The sequence below is a fragment of the Hemicordylus capensis genome, chromosome 2 (genome assembly GCF_027244095.1).
Source record: "Hemicordylus capensis ecotype Gifberg chromosome 2, rHemCap1.1.pri, whole genome shotgun sequence".
NCBI lineage: Eukaryota > Metazoa > Chordata > Lepidosauria > Squamata > Cordylidae > Hemicordylus > Hemicordylus capensis.
The window spans coordinates 361616115-361633364 of record NC_069658.1 but is presented as its reverse complement, the minus strand read 5'-3'; positions in this window follow the sequence as shown (position 1 = coordinate 361633364).

Sequence of the window (17250 nt, the reverse complement as noted above, 5' to 3'; positions counted from 1 at the left end):
AGCTTGAAATGAAACACAAATGGCTGAAATGTTCCATAGAAACAACCGGTCTGATCCAGACCAAACAAACAAATATCTGGATTGTTTCGGTGGAACAAACTCAAAAGCATTTTGAGTGTTTCGGGCATAGGGAACAATGGGGAAACTCAAACTATCCCATTGCTCCCCTTTCTTCACTGTCCAGCAAAACTGCTAAATGGGCAAGTGGGTGATTTCTAACAATTTTTTAACCTTTCCCCAAAAAATCCCCATATGATCCTATGGGGCAAAGGTTAGAAATTTGTTAAAAATCACCCACTTGCCCATTTCTTTTGTGAGTTGGGTGGTAGGTAGCACCCAGCATGCCCTACCACCCAACCCATTTTGGTGTCTCTAGGAGATACCCATGGGGAACAATTGGGTGTTTCAAGTTTCCCCATTGGTCCCTTTAGCTTGAACAAGCAGAGTACACACATTTTGCAACCCTACCTTGAAAAACACTACAGAACAGACTCACAGTAAAATGGAATCTGTCCCTCCCAACATAGCACACATGTGAAAGTCAGTCCAAAAATGGCCAAAAAGGAATCACTGGCCCAGAATCCAGAAGCCAGACACAATGCCTGCTCTGCAGCAATGTCATTGGAACAAGTTGCTCACACAATTATGACTCCTTACATTACTTCCTAGCACTGCAACAGTTGCCACAGCAGCATGTACCCTTAACAGCAAGCATAGCCATGTGCTCAACTACACTAGTGTCTTCAACTGCATTTTGACTGAATAAAACATCTTGCAATGCAGATTGAAGAGCAGGCCAAAGCAGTGAGTGAAGCACATGTTAGCCTCAAGGCCAGATGTGGAGCCCAGCTCATCACAGCAATCACCAAGAAATATTACGGGGAGAGAGAGATAGAGAGATGCCACTGTACATTTCTCAACACAACACTATCTCACAAACAAAACAAACCACAACTCAAGGGAGAAAGGCACCCAAGTTCTGTTTTTGTCAATCTGAGATCTAGCAAAGCCAGATAGTTATAGCAGCAATAGCACAGCATATTATGCTTAGTGCTGAGAAAAGAAAACCACAAAATCAAACCTCCCTTCCTCCTCTCCTGACATATCCTCTTCTTCAAGAGAGGCACAGTTAGTATGACTCTCTCTACTCCCAGTTCCTTTGAATACATTTTCAAATTCCCACCTTTTGTGTCCCCCCTCCCTCCTCCCAGCCAATTGAGGCATAGTTGCCCATGACAACACTTGATTTGTATGATAATAAGCCAACCAAGAAGCAAGGCAATTGCAAGCCAATCAGAAGCCAGTACCAGAAAACCAATCAGCAAGGGGAAAACAGCCCTCCAAAATGGTGCTAAGAACATCAAAATGTTTTGATTGAAATGGTTGCTCTGCTCCAAGCTTGAAACAGGCCCTTTATTTAAGGGTGTTCTGTTTTGAGCTCAAAACACTTGAAATGGCCCATTTCGAATCAAAACATTTCGCTTTTGAAATGTTCTGCACATCCCTAGTGTATTCCTTTTTCTGCAATGGAAGCTGAAGTATGAGGGAGCATGGCCAGGATGGCCCTTGTAGGATGAGATGGCATTCCTCCTTGATTTGGAAGAATATTTCATTTTCTGCTGTAATGCTTTCTTTTACCTCAGTGGGAGGAAAAATTTCCAAGCGCAGCAGCTGCCAAGTGGCATGAATAATTCATTCCATCTAATTTCACACCATTTCAGCTTCTTTGCTGCCTTGTAATTAACACGTGTAGATTATTTAAGGAAGAGAGAAAATTGCTTTTAAATGCAGGTAGAAGGGTATGCTGAATAGCCCCTTGGAATAATGCATAATGATACCTTCTGGGTGGATTGGCTGTGTTGATTAAGTTTCCTGTGGTCACCTTGGGCAAAAAAGAAAAGCTTCTTTCTTTGGAAAAACAGGTAATGACAACACTAAATGAGAGCATGAAAGGTCTTTGTTTTATAGTGATTTTTTAAAAAGCTGGTTTTTCCACTTCAGCAGCCTGCCATAATAGCGGAGGCAAAATCCATTCCAATCCATGCTTCCCATTCTCTCCTCCCTGCCCCAATAAATCTCCACAGTTTTTAAAGCCAAAGATTGAATTTAACATGGAGAGTGGATATTTACTCCATTTCATTAAGAATAGAAGGAATTACACTTGAATCAGCGTAAAAGAATAGGTTAGTTCAAGAATAATAATTCATGGGAGAAAAACAACTCTGGTTAAATCTGCCGTTACATTCACACAGAACCTTTTCAGCTAGTCTATTGTATCGCCAATTATCCCTCGTTTTGCATTTGTGATCCTTCCACCATTTTTCTGTGTATCACATATAATACTACCATACATTTACATTTTTTCCAGATGATTTTTTTTTTTTTTGCAGTCTAGCTCTTTGGTTTGTCAAAACAATGTTGAATTCTAATTCTGCCTGCCAAAGTGTTTACAGTTTTCCCCAGTTGTGTGTCATCTGCAAATTTGAAAGGCATACTCTATGCTCCTCTTTCTAAGTCGTTAATAAAATGCAAAATAGCGTAAGATCCTAGAGCATCATCCCCACCCTTGTTATTTTGTCCTCACTTGATATTAATCCAGTAATAATTGTTCTGTACATTTCCACCTAATAATACCATGACGTGGATCCCTCTGCTGCCTCTCATCTGCCATATCCCTCACCATGCCTTGCTCATCTCCATCATCCCTCCCCATTCGCATCACTTCCACTTAACTTTAGATGACTGAGGAAAAGGTATATTTGAGTGATGCAGCCTTAAAAGCATCTGTGCATCTGCCTGATGGAATTTAATCCATCCATTGCTGACTCTAATTTTAGAGCAATGAAGGCATCCCTCTATTAAGAATCCTCTTCACAGATGTGTACAGAAAGATTTGTATCACTGTTTCTTCTGCATACTATCAGGACACAACTGATTTCTCAGCAAGATAAAATCACCAGTACAGAGATTTTTGCTCAAGCTAACTTCAAAGCACCAGTGAGTTTTTCACACTCAACTTTTACTTTGCATCTGCTTCAGAATGGAGGAGGTGCATTCACATATCAGACAAATTTACCCTGAAGCCCCTACAAGCTATCAGGGTGAACTTCACACACAATTTGGGTTTTTTATTGCATGTTAGAGTGTAGCCCAATTTATATCTGGGGTAAAAAAATCCACTTTTTGCGTCAGATTTTTAGGGCAACTTCAAACTCGCAGAAAAGCTTCTCAGTAAACTCGCGGTATAGCCTGCTGTTTGGGAAAGATGCAGGATCTTCTCATGTGGAGATGGCTGTGCTGTCACAGAATACAAGGTGGATTTCTCAGATTGTGCTTGATGATAATATAGTAAATGCTAAGAGACTCATCAGACACCCAAACCTTCAGTATAAGGACATTTGTAAATAGGATTTAAAGGATTTTTATATCAACAAGTAGGAAGCTTTAACTAATAACTTGGACATGTGGTATCACAGACTGTGGGCTGGCCAAAAAAGAAGAGGAAGAAGACGAAAGATGAGAAATGACTCCTACAGCTTCAGAACAAGCTTAGGCATAAATGTGATGGTTATAACTTTATCACTGAAGATTATTATTATTATTATTTCTTGTTTACACAGCCAGACAGGTGTTATTGACTGATTTGTTTTATCCAGACATCGAGTCCTTCCCAAGGACCTGGGATGGCTGAATGTTATTGTCAATGTTGTTGCTGTTGTTATAGATATTGTCGCATAATATAGGCTGTTCCCAGTAAAGCTGCTTTTTGTAATTGGCTGATGGTTAATTTCTGTGGCCCCTATGGTGTTGAGGTGCTCTTCAAGGTCTTTTGGAACTGCACCCAGGGCGCCAATTACCACTGGGATTATTTGGGTCTTTTTCTGCCACCGCCTTTCAATTTCAGTTTGTAGATCTTTATATTTTGTGATTTTTTCTATTTCTTTTTCTTCTATTCTGCTATCCCCTGGTATTGCTATGTCGATTATTTTAACTTGTTTTTCTTTCTTCTCGACTACAGTTATATCTGGTGTAGTGTGTGGCAGATGTTTGTCTGTTTGTAGTCGGAAGTCCCATAATATTTTTGCATCTTCATTTTCGACCACTTTTTCAATTTTATGGTCCCACCAATTCTTGGCTACAGGTAGCTTGTATTTTTTGCAGATGTTCCAGTGTATCATCCCTGCTACCCTGTCATGCCTTTGTTTGTAGTCAGTCTGTTTGATCTTTTCACAACAGCTGATTAGGTGGTCCATGGTTTCATCTGCTTCTTTACAAAGGCGGCACTATATTACTATTATTATTACATTTATAGCCCACTCTTCCTCCAAGGAGCCCAGAGCGGTGTACTACATACTTGAGTTTCTCTTTCACAACAACCCTGTGAAGTAGGTTAGGCTGAGAGATAAGTGACTGGCCCAGAGTCACCCAGTTAGTTTCATGGCTGAATGGAGATTTAAACTCGGGTCTCCCTGGTCTTAGTCCAGCACTCTAACCACTACACCACGCTGGCTCATTTCAGATTACAGATGGGACCTTTATAGTAAATCCTGCCAATCTAGGATTGGCCTCTTCATCCATCCCAGGAAATTATTGTTGCCACAGCATTTCCCAACCCCCTTCCTTCCCACCAATGGGATTTAGCATTCATCTCTGTCCAGCAAAACTGATATATGCTCCAAGCTGGTCTTGTGGTAGCAAGCATGACTTGTCCCTTTTGATAGAGTCCACATGGATGGGAGACTACATGTATGAATAGGAGACTACATGTGAACACTGTAAAATATTCCCCTTAGGGGATGGGGCTGCTTTGGGAAAAGCACCTGCCTGCTTGCATGCAGAAGGTTCCAAGTTCCCTCCCTGGCATCTCCAAGATAGGGCTGACAGAGATTCCTGCAACCTTGGAGAAGGTACTGCCAGTCTCTGTAGACAATGCTGAGCTAGATGGACCAAAGGTCTGACTCAGTATTTGGCAGCTTCCTATGTTCCTAAATTTATGCTTTGAGTGTCAGCCTCCATTTCGGGCAAGTAAAACAGTCACAGAGGCAGGAGGCCTGGGTAATCTCTTGTATTTTTGATAAGGCTAATTGACAACCTGACAAGAAAGGATATTGGGACACTACAGAGGTTCCAGTGGACTAACTGACCACATTCTAATGCAGTTGGAGCAACCCCATGTCACTGATTGAAATGGCATATCTAGAGCACTGCCACCTTTGTGCTCAGGGGGGCATAGCAAAGTTGGAGTGGGAAGAAAAGTGATGATAGGCCGCTCCCCCACCCTGGGTCCCCTGCTAAAGATATGTCTCCCCTTCATATTTTAACTGCAGAACAACTATAAGGACACGGTGAAAAACAAAACATTTCCAGCACACTCTTTCTCTCACTCCTGTGAAAATAATATCGCATACTTCACATGCCCTTTCACACACACTTGCATATCCACATTTCCATGGCTCAAGAACTTTTTAACTTGTTACCTTGCCTGAAATTGTGATGAATCCTCCAGTCAGGAGCCAGCCGTGTACCAGTGAGTCAGGGAGGTGGAAGTGAGAAAGTGAAGACTGAGCTGTTGCCCAGCCAATCCTCCCCCTCCCCCCGCAGGCACCCAGGGACATGAGTCTCCCCTGTTCAGTTATAGCTACACTCCGGTTTGTGTTCATGCTGAATAGTACTGACCCAACCATACAGTTCCCCTAACTCCCAATAACAAGTTATGTGCATGCATGCCCTTTTGGCTTGGGAATTCTAGTCCTCTCAGGACACTTCATGCTTTTGCTCTCTGCTATGGTTCAAATTCCTCTAATTGGCCCGATCAACTAGAACTTAGTGTGGGATGTGCATGGAACCGGTTCTGTGCTCCCCCTGGAGGTTGGAGGAGTTACTTTAAGGGGCAGGGAGAGTGCCTCCTACCTTCCCATCCCTGCCCTGCCACTTCCCCCCTGCTGGCACTCACCCAAAAACCATGGGTGTGGGTCTGCAGCATTCCTCCTTGTAGCCCTGTTCAGCATTGCCATGCAAATGGCTGACATACATGTGCATGGTACACACGCGCATGCGTGTTGACCATTTACATGGTGACACTGAACAGGGCTGCAAGGAGAAACGCTGCAGCCCCACACCCACACTTTTGGGGACAGCATCAGTGCGGGGGGCGGGGGGAGAGGGATGGGCAGGTAGGGATGGGTAGGGATGGGTAGGTAGGAGGCACCCTCCCTGCCCCTTAAAGTAACCCCCCGGCCTCCAAACTGGATTGAATGCTGGCACTTCGAATTGGTTCAGTGCACAAGAAAAGGAGAGCCGAATCAGTTCTGTGCACATCCCTACTTTCTTCTCCTCAATTACAGCAGAAAAGGAGAGATAGAAAACTGCTCTTGTTCTCTCTTCTCCCCTTCTGCATGCTATCTTTTACTTTCATTTTCCCCATAAGTGGCTTCACTCAGTGGTGCACCTAGGTGATTTTGGTGTCCAGACTGCCCCAGCTGTGAGGCCCCCCGCAAGCTCCCCCACCACTGCAAAGCCCCCTCACCACTGCAAGCCCCTCCACCGCCGCAGCAAGGCCTCCCTTGCCACCGATGTGAAGCCCTGCTGCACCAAACCATGGCTCTTCTGTATTTTTAGCTGCCATGTGCATGGCTGAGGGTGAGGGTTGAGCTGAGCAGAACTCCTCTCCCCATGGCAGCAGCAGTGGGTGGAGCAGGCACTGGGCCTGTCTGTCCGGCCCAGCAGCCCTTGAAAACTGTGAGGTGCGCCTGCACAGTTCGCAGCTAAAATTACAAAAAAGCCACAGTTTGGCATGGTGGGGCAGTGGTGGAGCAGGGTGTGGGTGGTGGCAGGAGCCGCCCCGGTCATTTGGACCCCCCAGACCTTGGAGGCCATGGACCGGGGCCCCAATGTCCAGGGGTAAGAGCACCTCTGGCTTCACTGTGTTGTTTCCTGCTTTCCTGTCCTTCAATTGCACAGCTATTCAGTTTCACTAATGCAACCAATATTCAGTACCCCGTGATTGTAAACATAACTTTTAGTAAAACTTATTTCTTTTGAAAAGGCCTTACCTGCATGGGGGCAATGCTTCGTTATCCAGACCTAATTATTCACACTTCTTAGTTTGGTGCTAGCAAGTATACTCCCAAGGGAGGAAGCTAAGTTTAGAAAAGAAGGTCTGTTGCAATGTCATTTGAAACAAGCTGGAGAAGCCAATGCTGTTGCCAGAGAATCCCATGCTGCTACCAGCACCAGAGATGTGGAGAAACCATCTGAGAAAAGGGCCCACTCTTCTGGACACATTTCCCTGCTTCCTTGGCTAGTGGATGTTGGCTGCAATAGAGAAAGGGTTTCTTTTGGCACTCACCCCGGCTTTGTAGTATATTTCTTCAAATTGAATGGGTGTTTCAATCACAGACATGCAACCAAGGTGAACACATGATGGAATATAGATCCAAGCAAGTGTGTTAATTAATGCAAGTCATCCAAGGGCTGTAGAAAATCCATCATGTTATGAATAGTGATGCTGGCAAAATTCTCCAAGTCCCAAACAATTTGGGGTCTTCAAAAGAGATCACCTCAAAGAAGAGGTGATTTATTTTAGTATTCCAAACTCCTCTCTGCTCAGAGAAGTTCACCAGCAATGCTGTTCCCCACAAAATGCCCTCCCTGCCAACGCTCCCTTAAAATAAACAAACACTCCTCTTCACCCTCTACTTATGGTACCCAGGGCAGCAAGCAGGAAAGAGTGCTAGGACTGAAATTTCAGGGTTCTGCCCAAGGAGAGATATTGAAGAATTTTTTCAGATGGTTTCTTCACATCGTCGTCTTTGGCACTGGGAATCGCATGGACCTCCCTGACATCAGCACTGGCTTCTCTAGTTTGTTTCAAACAATACTGCAGCAGACTCCCCCCACCCCACTAAGCTTAGCTTCCTTCCCATGGGGGTTCTTGGGACCTGTCTTTCCAAAGACTGAGGGCATTGCACTGCTTTTTCTGCTCGCTGTCCTGGGGACCATGACTAGTGGGGGAGGAAGGAGGATCTTGAAGTCTGGGAACGGCAGGGAGGGGGTTTGGGGCAAAAGGATAGAATTTTCCAAGCCTCAGATTTGCTTGGTACAACATCCATTTCCCCCCTCAATCATATTCAAGGATAGAGTGTGGATGTGCACCCATCATTAGATATGAATGGTTGTCATACAAACAAGCCACATTTTTATTGATTCATGCATTATCAAGAGCATACCAAGGCTCACCTGCCAATATCTATGGAAGAACTTCCTATTTTTACATCAGTTTCTCACAATCCTGCTTTTAACAATAATATCCTGTCCATCTCCTTGACACCATAGCCCATGCTGAAATCCCAAGTGCTAGCTATAACAGTCATTAAAGACGTTCTGTAGCCACAACTTTCAAACTGTGATGATATATGACTAGACAGCAGAGCTAAAAGCTCACACTTTCACAATTGCTCGGGACATTCACATGACCTACTAGGGATATTCTAAGTAAATGCTGGGGTCATTCGCATGACCTACTGGGCAGACAGGCAGGTAGGTGGGGGGAAGGCTTAGCAAAACTTGCCTTCCCCCCCAGATGAGCATTCAGAAATTAGTGGGAGCATGTGATGCACTCCCACACAATCTTTGCTGTAGGGCTGTGTGATGGGTTTGGGGTTGAACTGGACCGGCTTTGGATCGGAACTCTTCTGGTAAAGGGGAATCCTACTTATTTGTATAGTGATTATGCATGATGCTGAATCCCATAATATGTCCTCTATATGAGTTATAGCAGGAGCAGGAAGAAGGTAGGTAGCTCATAATCTATTTCTGGTGATCTATGGCAGATCGCAAAGGTTTCTAACTCCCAATTTAACATTAGAAAACAATAAAAAGACTCCCTGCCCCCTGCCACAAATATGAGATGGCTGAAATAAATAAAGCTTGTGGGGGACAAGAGTGGATTTTGGTGTCAAAGTTCAGATCTGGTACATTAACCAAGGAGAGGAGAGCTGGTCTTGTGGTAGCAAGCATGACTTGTCCTCTTAGCTAAGTAGGGTCCGCCCTGTTTGCATGTGAATGGAAGACTAGAAGTGTGAGCACTATAAGATATTCCCCTCAGGGGATGGAGCTGCTCTGGGAAGAGCAGAAGGTTCCAAGTTCCCTCCCTGGCAGCATCTCCAAGATAGGGCTGAGAGAGATTCCTGCCTGCAACCCTGGAGAAGTCACTGCCAGTCTGAGTAGACAATACTGAGCTAGATGGACCAATGGTCTGACTCAGTATAAGGCAGCTTCTTATGTTCCTGTGATCCTAGAGGTGTGGAAAAGGGTTACAGGGGATTTTCACTATTCCCAGCACAACAAATGCTACAAATCCTAATTATGCCAATTAAAAATGTACAGGTTAATGATGGTCACTGATAGGGCCTATTGTGCTGAACAGTCACTTCATTCACACTGTAAAAGATAAGCAAGGTAAGCCAAATGCTTTGATAGTAACCATATTCACTTAGCAAAATGTTTCTTTCAAGCTGCCATGCAAGCCAAAGAACACCCCTCCTCCCCCACCCCACCTCACCGATCTAATCCAAATGTATTGAACCTTGGCCTGCATGGCAGTGTTGGCAGTGCAAATTACAAAGCCACCTGCTCATAAGCAGAGTAATTATATCTGAATTGCATTCGGTAATTAAAAAGGTATGACAAATGACTCAGATCTTGTCTTCAAACAGAATGATACCTGAGGACTTGGGTCTGATTTGTTGCCAAAAGAAATTTTGCTTATCGGATTAAGACCAAATATATTTTGGGACTGATTAATTTAAAAAAAAAAATCAGTGAAAAATGAAAAGGAAATGGAAAGCTATTTATATAGAACAGCTTTCTTATTTCCATACTATTAAGTAAAAGGTAGAGTATTACGATTTCATTAAACTGCTGTGACTTTGGTTATTTCTCTTTTCTCCATGCAGCAGGTACTAAAAGTAGAAATTTTAAAAACAGCAGAACTATGGATTTTTTCAGCATTTTATTTCCCACCAGTGAACTTTCACCAAAGTTAATTTTAAGACTCTCTTCATTGCAGCAATAATAGATAGATAGATAGATAGATAGATAAGCATATACAAAATTCTTTATGCTACCACCATCTATGCTGCTCTATCAAGACAGTTTAACATAACCAGTAGGAAAATAAGGTGGGTTCCCCCCACCACCATACTTTCCATCCCACCCCAAGACACACCAGCATTTTAGGTTCTGTTTGGAAACTACACTTGTAAATGGAGGCAGAATATTGAGGATGGCAGAACAAAGAAGAAAAGTAGGAAAAGGGAAGAAATGGGTACAAAAAGCAGTACATTGTGGTAGGTGCTTCACATTGGTCCTTCCTTGGTACTATTCCAAGAAAGGAGGTGCCCAGGCCAGGGGAGAGCACAACATCGGCTCCCATAAAGACCAGCTCTGGCTTGAGGACTGTTGTGGTAGCCCCACCCCCCCTCCCAAGAGTACGGAAAGACCAGTGTGCTCTGAGGGAAGCAAGAAAGGAGGCGCCCAGGCCAGCAAGCTCTTGTCCTCAGCTCCTGAAAAGGCCAACATCCTGAGACAATGTTTTATTGATCTTATGAAATTTCCCTTTTTTAATATCGTGAACCACTTTGGGTGCCTTTGCCAAGGCTGAAAGGTGCTATAAAAATGCATCAAACAAACAAATAAATAATTTTCCTACGGAAAGCAGCAGTTGAAGATGGTGAATTCTTTGTATATCAGTCCCTTTAACACTAATCTGCATAAGAAATTTTATGCTGGTCTTTGAACATAATAAAGGTTGATTGATTGAATGATTGATTGATTGAATTCTTTGTATCTATTAGCTACCATCACTGGAAAGTGAATGAGAAATTATTTAAATATGTTCCTTTTCACCATCCTGAAACATTTGTGATGGGTACGTAAGAAATCTAAGTATGAACCATACTAATTGTAAAATCAAACCTTAGTATGCGTTTCATAAGAATGAGTTGTTAGGTTACACAAATCTGTCAGACAAAAGAGTTGTTATTTTTCTCATTATCTGTAGCAAATTAGTTATTAGTCATCATTATTGTGACTCTTCAAATTAATTGGCAAATACAATCAGAACTCAAGGATTCCAATCAAGCAGAGAGGAAGGAGTGCTATAGACTGCATTCTGTTCAAGTGGGTTGGCTGTCATTTATCTTTCTCCTAGCCACAGTACAAGTGGCTAATTGCTTATTTAGCCTTGTTTTAGATTAAAATTGTTTTGTTCTCCAAGTACAAGTGAAAGGACAAAAAATTAAAACGCCACTGTTCATGGTCTTTTGTCACACAAAATACACTTCACACCATGTGAGGGTGTCTTCTCTTGTGATCCTCTTGTGTTGCATTACTAGGCAAAAGTAAACTGTTTAATTGATCTTTCTGCCAGAGCCAGGTAGGAATGGATGCTTTGTCTCTACTACTCACATACATTTTAAAATTACAAGTATGTTTCTCAGGTCCCCCCGCCCAGGGAAGACCTTGAAGCTGTGTGAGATTTCTCAAAGTTATATTCTATATTTGCTTCTAAAGTGAAATTAGTGCTCCTCTATATGATGCCCAGAGCTATACAAAATCCATGACACCTTCACTCCTCCATTTTGGGGTCCATTCCCAAATCTTTCTTTTTAAGCCACACCATTCCCGCCCCCTAGGGAAAGGTTTCCTAGCAACCAAGACATAGTCTTACAAGCATCTACCTCCCTTCTCCATCACACACCTAGTGCCTGGAATGAAGGTTTCCTCTGTCCAGTAGGTGGTCCTGGAGAATGAGGGCTTTACAGCCAGTGCAGGAACAATCTTGACTGAGGACAAATCATATTCCCATGCCTGTTTTTAAGGCAAGGCAGGCTAGCAAACTGCAGTTGCATACACCACCAGATGTAGAGGTTTCCTTGATGGGCAATCACCTCTTGCTAATGCCTGTTTACTATCTAATTATTCAGTCTTGGGCTATTGGAGCTCTCTCTTTCCTGGTTCAAGACTGCATCATTTCACATCACCATATGTGTCTGATGACCAGGGGGCAAGAGGGGAAAGTTATATTGCTGACAAATAATTGCAGTGTCTGCTTGCTTAACATTTGCAGCAAATCAGCAATGGCATTTGGAAGGGCTGCCTGGAGGTCTGGAGCTGTCAAGCTGGATAATGGCTCTAAATACCACTGGCTGGTAATAACGCTGGGCTTCAGTGCACAATGTTTAAACGTGTAAATAGAGCCATTCTGGGAAGCACTTTTCTTCTGCTTTCTGTATGTCCATCTGTTGACATTCATTTCTGACATGGAGGGAGTCACAGAGACCTCATGTAACATATTCAGCCTTTGACCTTTTGAGGATAGTGAAGTTTATTTCACATAACAATGTTGTTTGCATTTAACCTCTGGCCAACGTCTCCATGGATTTCATGAGCTCGGCAGCATATGAGTTCACTGATAAATGAATGGGAGCTCTCTCAGGGAAAACTGATGGTTTGGCAGGTGTGATTTTATTTCCATTCAAACTGTCCCATGGACCATAACGGATGCTGCAGTGAGATCATTATGACTGAATATAGTGACCTGGCTTATCTTTTCTTGTAGTATTAAATCCTAATTTTCTTTGACCCCAGTGACAAACATTATCTTTTTTGAGGTGTGAAACTGCTAGATTCTCCTGGATGGCCTTTTCCCAGGTTATGCTGAACTGATTTTCCTGTTGTCCTCCTAGACAATGCAGTATTGAATTCCACACACATATTAATTGTAAAGAAGAACATCTTGTAATTGGGCAAGATGTTCAGGTAAACACAAACTGCAGTTGCATATACCACCAGATGTAGAAATTTCCTTGATGGGCAATCACCTCTAGATAATGCCTGTTTAAAGGAAAGGTAAAGTGTGCCGTTGAGTCGGTGTCGACTCCTGGTGACCACAGAGCCCTGTGGTTGTCTTTGGTAGAATACAGGAGGGGTTTACTATTGCCTCCTATGAGATGATACCTTTCTGCATCTTCCTGTATCGCTGCTGCCTGATATAGGTATTTCCCATAGTCTATCTAATTATTCAGTCTTGGGCTGTTTTCACCACTTAGAAGGACAATACAGATGATTAGTCCAAATTGTCATATACACACTGTAGTAAGTTACTACTTGGCACATGGTTGTTTTTATTCACAAATACTTTTAAGTGTTTGCTCACTATATAAAGGCTAGAAGAAGTGATGCTGGTGAGCTGAATTGCAAAACTGGGCAAGTTTGGAAATCCCAGTCACATTATGAACTGAAAGTACATCTCCTCTGAAGTCCAAGCCTGGTTTCTAATGGAGTATTCACTAGTTTGCAGCCAGGTATCCTTTCCTGTCAGTTCCCCCTTTCCCAAAAATACCTAGTCATGAGGGGGAGACTGGAGACCGGGGAAAGGGAGGGCGCACGCTGCTGATAGCCTCATCCTTAGACCTGAATAGTCCTGAGCATGCTTCAGATCATCCTTGGCATTGGATTACATGGAAATTGTCATTTCCAGGGTCTCCCAACCCAATTCAGTGATCCAGGAGCCGCTGGAAACTACAGTTCTTACATGTTACCATGATGAGAGGCATTCCTGAACATACATGCAGGTTTTAAGGAAGGTCTACGAGGCTTCTTCTAATGCCAACCACTGGACCACTTCCCTTCACAAGCATAACTTTGCTTAGGAAGTGACGTTTGACAGCCTTCTCCCAAAGGCTTAGCCTTTCTAAGTTTTCTCTGGGAATTCTCAGACCCTGAGTTTTCCCAAGAGTTCTCTGAGAAAGCTAATTTTTAGCCTACTTTCCATTCCAGTAGGCTTATGAGATCACCCAGCATTCAGTTTGTGTATATGTATGTCTCCCCCAAAAACTTTGCAATGCCTGGACAAATATGAACCAGATCAGGTACAGTTGTAGAGACACATAGGGACACCTTAATGGCATAGTTTGTGATTATGTCATCCACCCCAATTCAAGATGGTGGACACATAAACATCTGAGGTGCAAGTGGGCTAACTTTTGAACTGCCTAACTGATTTGAACCAAATTTGCTATAGCTGTAGTGTGTGACACATAGGAACACCTCAATGGTGTCGTTTGTAATGATGACATCCACCCCGATCCAAGATGGTGTAAACATTTGAGGCACAAGAGGGCTAATTTGTGAACCGCCTAACCTATTTGAACTAAATTTGGTATAGTTGTAGTGAGTGACACCCAGGGACACCTCAATGGCATGGTTTGTGATGATGTCATCCACCCCAGTTCAAGATGGCAGGCACACGAACATTTGAGGTGCAACTGGGCTAACTTGTGAACCGCATAACCAATTTGAACCGAATTTGCTACAGATATAGGGACACATAGGGGTGCCTCAAAGGTGTAGTTTGTAATGATGTTGTCCACTTTGATTTAAGATGGTGGACATGTGAATGTTTGAGGTGCGAGTGGGAAGCGATTTGGACCAAACTTGGTACAATTGTAGGGACACATAGGGACACTTCAACCACATAGTTTGTGATGATGTCATCCACCTCAATTTAAGGGGGCAGACACATGAACATTTGAGGTGCAAGTGGAATAAATCAAATCAAATTTAGTTTATTACAATCATAGATCAGCACAATGCAAATGGACTAACTTGCTAAATGCCTAATCACGTTGGACCAAATGTAGTCCTGCTGTAGGAAAAGTGAAAGGAAAGTAGGCAGATTAGTTCTTACTAAAGCAACTTGTTTTTACCTAATAATGGAGGTGAGCTTACCCATCAATACCTAATGGGCATTACCTAAAATGGAGTGTTTTATTACATGCTAAAGCATATTCCTTAATCCTTTTGTTAGAAAAAAGCCAAAAAAGTGAATTGGACCAAAGAGGAGGTAGAGGTAGGGAAAAGGAGGTGCTTAGCCCTTTCCCCACCCACCACTGATCTGCTGATCTCCCCTCCTAAGCTGCTTTTCTCACTATAAGATTCCAGACTCACGTTCACCCTCACAAGCAAAGTCTGCTACTTACATCATGTTACATGTCTTGGGGTTCTATGGACATGTGCATATTTTACAACTAAAACCCATCTCATGTGATACGAATAGGGTTGCCAACTAGGTACTTTTATAGAGGACTTGTGGCTGTTTTGGGGACCAAACAACATTTTTTGCATTTGGAGGAATAGGAACTATTTTGGGGACCAAACAACCTTTTTGCATATGTTGTGGTGTCCGAAGTTCTGGGGAGCAGCTGGAACATTTTGTTGGCTGAGAACACTTTGCTCTCATGAGCAGCTTCTCTTCCTCTGTCTCCTTCCTCTTCCTACTGATCATCCATTCAGTGGGGAAGCCAGAGGGGAGCTTCTCCTTCAGTGGCCGGTTGCAGAGCCATGTGTTGCAGGAGAGGGATAGGTGGGCCCGACAGGTGCAGCTTGCTTCCTTCATGTGCTGGAGGTGGTAGTGGCAGTGAGAAGTTAGCAGTTAGTTAACTAACTACTCTGTTAGCAGTTACCCTCCTAATTGAGTAAAAAGGCACCTTTTAAAGTGGTGAATCTCTTCTATTTATCATGGAGAGAGCAAGTGGCCCTATCCAACCCCAGCACAACATCCCTTCAATGGCTGATGCTGGTGTTACCTTACATTCTTTCTTAGATTGTGAGCCATTGGCTGGCGAGAGGCACCTTTAAGAGTAAATTAGTAGGTGCTCACCTCTGCTACTGCTGCACCTGAAAGCTGCTCTGAGCTGCAGCATGCCGCCCAGCACCCACTACAGCAAGGGATCAGCTCCACCACACATGCATGGAGGCCATTTGCTGGCCACACAAATGACCTCCACCAGCTGAGTGGTGAGTATCTTATTGTCTGTCTATCTATCTATCTATCTATCTATCTATCTATCTATCTATCTATCTATCTATCTATCTGTTTTTAAAAACATGGTGAAACCTTCTGCTGAAAATCAATAGAGAAGCATAGAAAACAGCAAGCGAGTGGGAGACCATGCATGCAACAATGCACCAGGATACAAAGAGGCATAGCTAGCTGGCTCAGCCTTGAGCCAAGAGGTGAAGTGGTTGCCTGGCTGGGGAGAGTCGACTGGGTGGCCTGTGGGGGAGGAGGACTGAGGACTGTGTGTGTGGCAAACTGAAGCAGGAGATGAATTTATGGTTTAGGGATGTGCAATTTGATTCATGTGTGAATTGGTTTGTGCCAAATCAGGGCAATTTGCATGCTTCTAACATGAATCAAATCGCCCTTAAAATGAAGGATTGGGGATGTGCACGAACTGCGGTTCAAATCACTGTACAAGCACTTTTGGGGATTTTTTTTTCTTTTGGAGAAACTGGGCAGAGAATTTTAAGAAAAAAGAGAGCAGGTTCTTACTTGCTCTCCACCGCCCTATGAAGCTTCCTGCTGGGGTGGTGTGCAGCCCAATAAAACCCCACATGGCGCCAGCACACACATGGTGCCTCACCAGTCACCACTGTTCTAATGTCTAGTGTATTATCCAGGATATAAATGTGTTCAATGCACCACTGAAGGTCTATGAAAGCTTTTCACCCGAAAATGAGTTTGTAGATCCATGGAGATAGGTCAGTCAATAACCAAATACTGTATAAATTTCAAAGTCACTTTTCCTACAATAACACTGAATTTATACTTCAATCAGGCCCTTCAATTCATGATAGCAGAATCCTCCTCTCCTGCCAGCAGTGGAGATTCTGCTCTGCAGTGTGGGTGCTGTCATGCATGAAAGAGAAAGACAAAGGTCTGTCAGACCCCTTCCCCACATGTCCACAGAGTGCTGAGTTAGAGTACCATATGGTCCTAGCTGTCTTTCACCTATGTGGGGATTCATACACTATGAAGCTAGCAGCCACCTGGATCTTCTCAGGCATTTAGAGAAAAAAAGAGATGGAAGAAGAAGCAAGCTTTGTATGCAACCTCAGGAAGGTATTGATCAATATTCCCCAAGGAGGCACAGAATATAGAGGTGTGATTGGGAAGAACAGTGAGAATATCTCCTTATTAAGAGATATATGGGAACATGGTGAGAGCAGAGCCTGTGAAATGTAATCATACAATTCAACGATAGTGGCTGACATGTCCCGCAGCAAAACACAGGCAATGCAGACCTGCCCATGCCACTGCAGAGCTCTAACTTGTACAGTGAAACTATTGTGCAAGAGGGCTGTTCTGGTACAACTCATCCTTGGCAACTGCAGGTTGTGCAG